Raw genomic sequence first — 10000 nt, 5'->3', positions numbered from 1 at the left:
GAGATAAATAAATAAGCAAAAGCAAACAAATAACAAATTCGAACAAGCAAATCGAAATTATTAAATTTATTTAATATTATTATTATATTGTATATTAAATGCAATTAATTAATAAAACACTGTGTGTATATGGACCATAATATACACGCGTTGCGATATGTATTGTTCATCTCAGTTATGCGCATACATTGGATAATGCAACAACCTAAAATGTACAATGTTGTACCTGATTATTACAGGTTAATGTTTTATATAAATTTCAATATATATCGCTAAAAAAAAGTATTAATACCGTAAATGCCATTTAAAAAATACTTGATATATTATTGGTTATATGAAACTAAGACATTTCGCAGCATTCGTTTTAGGTATAAAAATCAATTTATTGAAGGAATTGATATATGCCAGTAAAATGGTGTATTTTTAATTTCTTTCAATAAAAACATATATGACAAAATTACCAAACCAATATATAAAACTCTAAGCGGTGGATCACTCGGCTCATGGGTCGATGAAGAACGCAGCAAACTGTGCGTCATCGTGTGAACTGCAGGACACATGAACATCGACATTTTGAACGCATATCGCAGTCCATGCTGTTATGTACTTTAATTAATTTTATAGTGCTGCTTGGACTACATATGGTTGAGGGTTGTAAGACTATGCTAATTAAGTTGTTTATATAAATTTTATAATGAAATTTTATAAGCATATGGTATATTATTGGATAATAATAATTTAATTATTATATTATTCATAATATTAACAAATATATGAAAAACATTATCTCACATTAGTAAATAATTTGAATGTGAAAAACGAAGAGAAATATTTTCTTTTTCAATCAAATAATACTGAGAAATGTCTAGCATAAAAAATTTATCTAGAATTGTCTCTTATTAAAGATTAGTAAATAGAAAGCCGTTGACAATATTATTATTCTTCGTTGATTCGTTAGACCAAACAAATGCCATACAAATATATAAAATATATAACGAATTTAATAAAATGTTTATCATTATATATAAAGAATTAATTGCAAAAAAAGTTATACACAACCTCAACTCATATGGGACTACCCCCTGAATTTAAGCATATTAATTAGGGGAGGAAAAGAAACTAACCAGGATTTTCTTAGTAGCGGCGAGCGAAAAGAAATCAGTTCAGCACTAAGTCACTTTGTCTATATGGCAAATGTGAGATGCAGTGTATGGAGCGTCAATATTCTAGTATGAGAAATTAACGATTTAAGTCCTTCTTAAATGAGGCCATTTACCCATAGAGGGTGCCAGGCCCGTATAACGTTAATGATTACTAGATGATGTTTCCAAAGAGTCGTGTTGCTTGATAGTGCAGCACTAAGTGGGTGGTAAACTCCATCTAAAACTAAATATAACCATGAGACCGATAGTAAACAAGTACCGTGAGGGAAAGTTGAAAAGAACTCTGAATAGAGAGTTAAACAGTACGTGAAACTGCTTAGAGGTTAAGCCCGATGAACCTGAATATCCGTTATGGAAAATTCATCATTAAAATTGTAATATTTAAACAATATTATGATAATAGTGTGCATTTTTTCCATATAAGGACATTGTAATCTATTAGCATACAAAATTTATCATAAAATATAACTTATAGTTTATTCAAATTAATTTGCTTGCATTTTAACACAGAATAAATGTTATTAATTTGATAAAGTGCTGATAGATTTATATGAATACAGTGCGTTAATTTTTCGGAATTATATAATGGCATAATTATCATTGATTTTTGTGTTTATTATATGCACTTGTATGATTAACAATGCGAAAGATTCAGGATACCTTCGGGACCCGTCTTGAAACACGGACCAAGGAGTCTAACATATGTGCAAGTTATTGGGATATAAACCTAATAGCGTAATTAACTTGACTAATAATGGGATTAGTTTTTTAACTATTTATAGCTAATTAACACAATCCCGGGGCGTTCTATATAGTTATGTATAATGATATTTATATTATTTATGCCTCTAACTGGAACGTACCTTGAGCATATATGCTGTGACCCGAAAGATGGTGAACTATACTTGATCAGGTTGAAGTCAGGGGAAACCCTGATGGAAGACCGAAACAGTTCTGACGTGCAAATCGATTGTCAGAATTGAGTATAGGGGCGAAAGACCAATCGAACCATCTAGTAGCTGGTTCCTTCCGAAGTTTCCCTCAGGATAGCTGGTGCATTTTAATGTTATATAAAATAATCTTATCTGGTAAAGCGAATGATTAGAGGCCTTAGGGTCGAAACGATCTTAACCTATTCTCAAACTTTAAATGGGTAAGAACCTTAACTTTCTTGATATGAAGTTCAAGGTTATGATATAATGTGCCCAGTGGGCCACTTTTGGTAAGCAGAACTGGCGCTGTGGGATGAACCAAACGTAATGTTACGGTGCCCAAATTAACAACTCATGCAGATACCATGAAAGGCGTTGGTTGCTTAAAACAGCAGGACGGTGATCATGGAAGTCGAAATCCGCTAAGGAGTGTGTAACAACTCACCTGCCGAAGCAACTAGCCCTTAAAATGGATGGCGCTTAAGTTGTATACCTATACATTACCGCTAAAGTAGATGATTTATATTACTTGTGATATAAATTTTGAAACTTTAGTGAGTAGGAAGGTACAATGGTATGCGTAGAAGTGTTTGGCGTAAGCCTGCATGGAGCTGCCATTGGTACAGATCTTGGTGGTAGTAGCAAATAATCGAATGAGACCTTGGAGGACTGAAGTGGAGAAGGGTTTCGTGTGAACAGTGGTTGATCACGAGTTAGTCGGTCCTAAGTTCAAGGCGAAAGCCGAAAATTTTCAAGTAAAACACAAATGCCATACAAATATAATTATATTATATAAATCAAGCTAATTAATATACTTGAATAATTTTGAACGAAAGGGAATACGGTTCCAATTCCGTAACCTGTTGAGTATCCGTTTGTTATTAAATATGGGCCTCGTGCTCATCCTGGCAACAGGAACGACCATAAAGAAGCCGTCGAGAGATATCGGAAGAGTTTTCTTTTCTGTTTTATAGCCGTACTACCATGGAAGTCTTTCGCAGAGAGATATGGTAGATGGGCTAGAAGAGCATGACATATACTGTTGTGTCGATATTTTCTCCTCGGACCTTGAAAATTTATGGTGGGGACACGCAAACTTCTCAACAGGCCGTACCAATATCCGCAGCTGGTCTCCAAGGTGAAGAGTCTCTAGTCGATAGAATAATGTAGGTAAGGGAAGTCGGCAAATTAGATCCGTAACTTCGGGATAAGGATTGGCTCTGAAGATTGAGATAGTCGGGCTTGATTGGGAAACAATAACATGGTTTATGTGCTCGTTCTGGGTAAATAGAGTGTCTGGCATTTATGTTGGTCACTTGTTCCCCGGATAGTTTAGTTACGTAGCCAATTGTGGAACTTTCTTGCTAAAATTTTTAAGAATACTAATTGGGTTAAACCAATTAGTTCTTATTAATTATAACGATTATCAATTAACAATCAATTCAGAACTGGCACGGACTTGGGGAATCCGACTGTCTAATTAAAACAAAGCATTGTGATGGCCCTAGCGGGTGTTGACACAATGTGATTTCTGCCCAGTGCTCTGAATGTCAAAGTGAAGAAATTCAAGTAAGCGCGGGTCAACGGCGGGAGTAACTATGACTCTCTTAAGGTAGCCAAATGCCTCGTCATCTAATTAGTGACGCGCATGAATGGATTAACGAGATTCCTACTGTCCCTATCTACTATCTAGCGAAACCACAGCCAAGGGAACGGGCTTGGAATAATTAGCGGGGAAAGAAGACCCTTTTGAGCTTGACTCTAATCTGGCAGTGTAAGGAGACATAAGAGGTGTAGAATAAGTGGGAGATATTAGACTTCGGTTTGGTATCGCCAATGAAATACCACTACTCTTATTGTTTCCTTACTTACTTGATTAAATGGAACGTGTATCATTTCCTAGCCATTATACGGATATATTTATTATATCTTATGGTATTGGGTTTTGATGCAAGCTTCTTGATCAAAGTATCACGAGTTTGTTATATAATCGCAAACAAATTCTTTAATAAAACGGTGCATTTATGTATTTTTGATTTGAAAATTTGGTATAACTCCAATTACTCAGGTATGATCCAATTCAAGGACATTGCCAGGTAGGGAGTTTGACTGGGGCGGTACATCTCTCAAATAATAACGGAGGTGTCCCAAGGCCAGCTCAGTGCGGACAGAAACCACACATAGAGCAAAAGGGCAAATGCTGACTTGATCTCGGTGTTCAGTACACACAGGGACAGCAAAAGCTCGGCCTATCGATCCTTTTGGTTTAAAGAGTTTTTAACAAGAGGTGTCAGAAAAGTTACCATAGGGATAACTGGCTTGTGGCGGCCAAGCGTTCATAGCGACGTCGCTTTTTGATCCTTCGATGTCGGCTCTTCCTATCATTGTGAAGCAAAATTCACCAAGCGTTGGATTGTTCACCCATGCAAGGGAACGTGAGCTGGGTTTAGACCGTCGTGAGACAGGTTAGTTTTACCCTACTAATGACAAAACGTTGTTGCGACAGCATTCCTGCGTAGTACGAGAGGAACCGCAGGTACGGACCAATGGCACAATACTTGTTCGAGCGAACAGTGGTATGACGCTACGTCCGTTGGATTATGCCTGAACGCCTCTAAGGTCGTATCCGTGCTGGACTGCAATGATAAATAAGGGGCAATTTGCATTGTATGGCTTCTAAACCATTTAAAGTTTATAATTTACTTTATAAACGACAATGGATGTGATGCCAATGTAATTTGTAACATAGTAAATTGGGAGGATCTTTGATCACCTGATGCCGCGCTAGTTACATATAAAAGCATTATTTAATACAATGACAAAGCCTAGAATCAATTGTAAACGACTTTTGTAACAGGCAAGGTGTTGTAAGTGGTTGAGCAGCTGCCATACTGCGATCCACTGAAGCTTATCCTTTGCTTGATGATTCGATAATAAAGATGTTGCAAGCGGGCATAATCATTATGCTTGCTTGCAGCATCGCACGCCACTTTGTTTGTGGTGTGTAAGGTAGGGAAGAAGAAATATAAAAGACCTAAATTGGAAACATCAATATATAAGTAAATATTGAACAAACAAAATGTATCGTCATCTTATTAGTGACGCGATGATAAAGTGGCAAACATATTCCATGTATAAATATTCCTATGGTATTAAAATTCAAGTAAAGAGGACATATATAAAAGTTTGTATATATGGTTCATTCAATGGTAGCAGCGGTTGGTTGGTTGGTGTCTGCTCCTCTTATTGTTCAAAACTTATGTTATGGTAGCAAGTCTATATCGTCATATTATTAGTGACGCGAAAAAGTAGTGGCAAAACATATTCCATGTATAAATAAATATTCCTATGGTATTGAAATTCAAGTAAAGAGGCCATTCAAGTAAAGAGGACTTATATAAATATAAGTATATATAATGGTAGCAGCGCGGTTGGTTGGTTGGTGTGTCTGCTCCTCTTATTGTTCAAAACTTATGTTATGGTAGCAAGACTGTATCGTCATATTATTAGTGACGCGAAAAAGTAGTGGCAAAACATATTCCATGTATAAATATTCCTATGGTATTGAAATTCAACTAAAGAGGACATATAAAATTACTATCAATGGTAGCAGTGGTTGGTTGGTTGGTGGTTGGTTGGCGGCTGCTCCTATTATTGTTCAAGACTTATGTTATGGTAGCAAGTCTGTATCGTCATATTAATTATTAGTGACGCGAAAAAGTAGTGGAAATCATATTCCATGTATAAATAGATTCCTATGGTAATGAAATTTTCAAGTAAAGAGAGGACCATTCAAGTAAGAGGACATATAAAAAGTAAGTATATGTTCCTCCAATGGTAGCAGTGGTTGGTTGGTTGGCGGCTGATCCTCTTATTGTTCAAAACTTATTTTATCAATATGAGTTTGGCAATACAATAAAGAAGACCAATCTAATCCATATAAAACTAAATGTATTATATGGATATGCTTAGGAAACCCATATATTCATAAAAAAAAATTATGTATAGAAAATTATACATATATCTTTTATATAAATGAATCGTATGGATATCGCCTTATGGTAGGTATAATAACTTTTTAAGGCATAATAATGTATAATATAGAAAATATACATTGAAATATAAATGCATTTTTATAGATATGGCGGCATATAAGTGCCATATACACAAGAATAAATAATAGAATTTACCAATATATAATTAAAATGAGATATATAAACCTAGTGAGGGGCTGCACTAGTATATGAATCGTATGGATATGGCTTATAGGTATAATACCTATAAGGCATAATAATGTATAATATAATAAATATAAATTAAGATATGAATGAATTATATAAATATGGCATAGAAATGCCATATACATACATAAGAATAAATGGTAGAATTTACCCATATATCACTGAAACACGATATATAAACCTAATGATAGCTGGCACTAGTACTGTAAACATGCACGCAATAGTGCGTGGGGTAAAAAACTACTATAGGGAGGTGGTCGTTGGCGGGCCCCTCCTCGTATTGGTCAAAACTTATGTTATGCATATGAATTTGTCAATACTATATAGAACGCCAAGCATATCCATATAAACTATGGATATGCATAGAAATCCATACAAAAGTAAAAAAAAATTATGTATAGAAAAATATACATATATTTATATAAGTGAATCGTATGGATATGGCTTATAGGTATAATACCTATAAGGCATAATAATGTATAACAAGTAAATATACATTGAAATGTGAATGCATTGTATGGATATGGCATATAAATGCCATATATATAGAAATAAATTGTATATCAATGATATAACAATTATAAACCTAGTGAGGGGCGGCACTAGTGAATGAATCGTATGGATATGGCTTATAGGTATAATACCTATAAGGCATAATAATGTATAATATAATAAATATACATTAAGATATGAATGGATTGTATAAATATGGCATAGAAATGCCATATACATAAGAATAAATGGTAGAATTTACCCATATATCACTGAAACACGATATATAAACCTAGTGATAGCTGGCACTAGTACTGTAAACAGGCACGCAATAGTGCGTGGGGTAAAAACTACTATAGGGAGGTGGTCGTTGGCGGGCCCCTCCTCGTATTGGTCAAAACTTATGTTATGCATATGAATTTGTCAATACTATATAGAACGCCAAGCATATCCATATAAACTATGGATATGCATAGAAATCCATACAAAAGTAAAAAAAAATTATGTATAGAAAAATATACATATATTTATATAAGTGAATCGTATGGATATGGCTTATAGGTATAATACCTATAAGGCATAATAATGTATAACAAGTAAATATACATTGAAATGTGAATGCATTGTATGGATATGGCATATAAATGCCATATATATAGAAATAAATTGTATATCAATGATATAACAATTATAAACCTAGTGAGGGGCGGCACTAGTGAATGAATCGTATGGATATGGCTTATAGGTATAATACCTATAAGGCATAATAATGTATAATATAATAAATATACATTAAGATATGAATGGATTGTATAAATATGGCATAGAAATGCCATATACATAAGAATAAATGGTAGAATTTACCCATATATCACTGAAACACGATATATAAACCTAGTGATAGCTGGCACTAGTACTGTAAACAGGCACGCAATAGTGCGTGGGGTAAAAAACTACTATAGGGAGGTGGTCGTTGGCGGGCCCCTCCTCGTATTGGTCAAAACTTATGTTATGCATATGAATTTGTCAATACTATATAGAACGCCAAGCATATCCATATAAACTATGGATATGCATAGAAAACCATACAAAAGTAAAAAAAAATTATGTATAGAAAAATATACATATATTTATATAAGTGAATCGTATGGATATGGCTTATAGGTATAATACCTATAAGGCATAATAATGTATAACAAGTAAATATACATTGAAATGTGAATGCATTGTATGGATATGGCATATAAATGCCATATATATAGAAATAAATTGTATATCAATGATATAACAATTATAAACCTAGTGAGGGGCGGCACTAGTGAATGAATCGTATGGATATGGCTTATAGGTATAATACCTATAAGGCATAATAATGTATAATATAATAAATATACATTAAGATATGAATGGATTGTATAAATATGGCATAGAAATGCCATATACATAAGAATAAATGGTAGAATTTACCCATATATCACTGAAACACGATATATAAACCTAGTGATAGCTGGCACTAGTACTGTAAACAGGCACGCAGTAGTGCGTGGGGTAAAAAACTACTATAGGGAGGTGGTCGTTGGCGGGCCCCTCCTCGTATTGGTCAAAACTTATGTTATGCGTAAACATATGATTTTGTCAATACTATAAAGAAAACTTGTTTTGTACATACAAAACTAAATGAATTATATGGATATTGAAAAATAAATGGCATTATATCCATATAATGAAAATATACTTGTATTCTCTTATTATAAGAGAGAATACCGTATAGTTGGTTGGCAAAGACAATTGAAAATACCCGAATTGCAGATGATGGGTTCAAAAACTACTATAGGGTGGTGTAGCAAATAATATGAAGATGATATATCCATATAATGGATATTCACTAGTATTCTCTTATTATAATAGAGAATACCATATAAATGGTTGGCAAAGACAATTGAAAATACCCGAATTGAAGTTGACGGGTTCAAAAACTATTATAGGGTGATGTAGCAAATAAAATAATGAAGATATATCCATATAATGGAATTATATGTGTATTCTCTTATTATATGAGAGAGTACCAAACGGTTGATTGGCAAAGACAATTGAAAATACCCGAATTAAAGATATTGGGTCCAAAAACTACTATAGGATGGTCAATGGGCCGGCCATCTACTATTGACGTGACAAAATACTGTCTGTCGGTAGAGAAGATATTAATCCGTCAAATTTGTTTCTTTATTCATTTATGAATATGAGACTTGGCTCCACGGTTAATATTTTAAGCCCAAAGATAATAATGTTGAAACAAAGGCCAAGGTTTCTATTATACATAGAATAACAAATTGTTTCCGAACTTTATCGTTAATCCAAATAAATAATTACAATTGAGGCAGGCTAATAATGATATATATTTTGTATTGATAATCTTGATATATATGTATATTGGTCTGCCATTATCACATACTGAGTTATGTGATAATTCCCTGCGGGGATAAATTAAAAGAGGTGTCCCTATATTAAAAGAAAATAATATATATATATATTATTTTTTCTAACGTACATATCATATATGCGCTCGGTTTTATATTATATATTACCAAAGAGTCTTATATGAATATATACAGATAAATTTTAAATTTATCATCAAAATACAAATGATTTAATTCAATATTTTATATTGGTTAAACAAAAATTGTACATGTGTGGATACAATAATGACGTATGTCGAACAAAAAAGATATTTTAGAATGAAATATGCAAATATAAAGAAAATTATTACGTATTACGAAAAAAAATATTGTGTTTTTAACATCAATAATTAAAAAACTTGTTATTATTAGTGGCGGAACAAGTATATATTGTGAAAACAACAAACGTATACGAATGCTATATAAAAATGGCCGTATTCGATAGAAAACAATCTATAAAATTTATATTGCTAATTTCTATTCAAAAATATGAATGAAATATGAATAAAAACATTATTCTGGTTGATCCTGCCAGTAGTTATATGCTTGTCTCAAAGATTAAGCCATGCATGTCTAAGTACACACGAATTAAAAGTGAAACCGCAAAAGGCTCATTATATCAGTTATGGTTCCTTAGATCGTTAACAGTTACTTGGATAACTGTGGTAATTCTAGAGCTAATACATGCAATTAAAACATGAACCTTATGGGACATG

At 33.2% G+C, this 10000-nt stretch overlaps 3 non-coding genes across 3 annotated transcripts in view; all 3 read left to right on the top strand.

The window, feature by feature from the left end:
- Window positions 1-476: 476 nt before the first annotated feature.
- LOC119559069 lies at window positions 477-655 on the top strand. The gene has a single exon (XR_005220635.1). It is a non-coding gene; the product is annotated as a 5.8S ribosomal RNA (ribosomal RNA).
- A 400-nt stretch (window positions 656-1055) lies between these two features.
- Window positions 1056-5026, top strand: LOC119559063. The gene has a single exon (XR_005220632.1). It is a non-coding gene; the product is annotated as a large subunit ribosomal RNA (ribosomal RNA).
- A 4773-nt stretch (window positions 5027-9799) lies between these two features.
- Window positions 9800-10000, top strand: part of LOC119559058 — a 1995-nt gene continuing 1794 nt past the window's right edge. Inside the window, exon 1 of the ribosomal RNA XR_005220627.1 lies at window positions 9800-10000. This exon is cut by the window's right edge and continues 1794 nt beyond it. This is a non-coding gene — a ribosomal RNA (small subunit ribosomal RNA).

The sequence above is a fragment of the Drosophila subpulchrella genome, unplaced genomic scaffold (genome assembly GCF_014743375.2).
Source record: "Drosophila subpulchrella strain 33 F10 #4 breed RU33 unplaced genomic scaffold, RU_Dsub_v1.1 Primary Assembly Seq160, whole genome shotgun sequence".
Lineage (NCBI taxonomy): Eukaryota > Metazoa > Arthropoda > Insecta > Diptera > Drosophilidae > Drosophila > Drosophila subpulchrella.
This window is presented reverse-complemented; position numbering and strand designations above follow the sequence as displayed.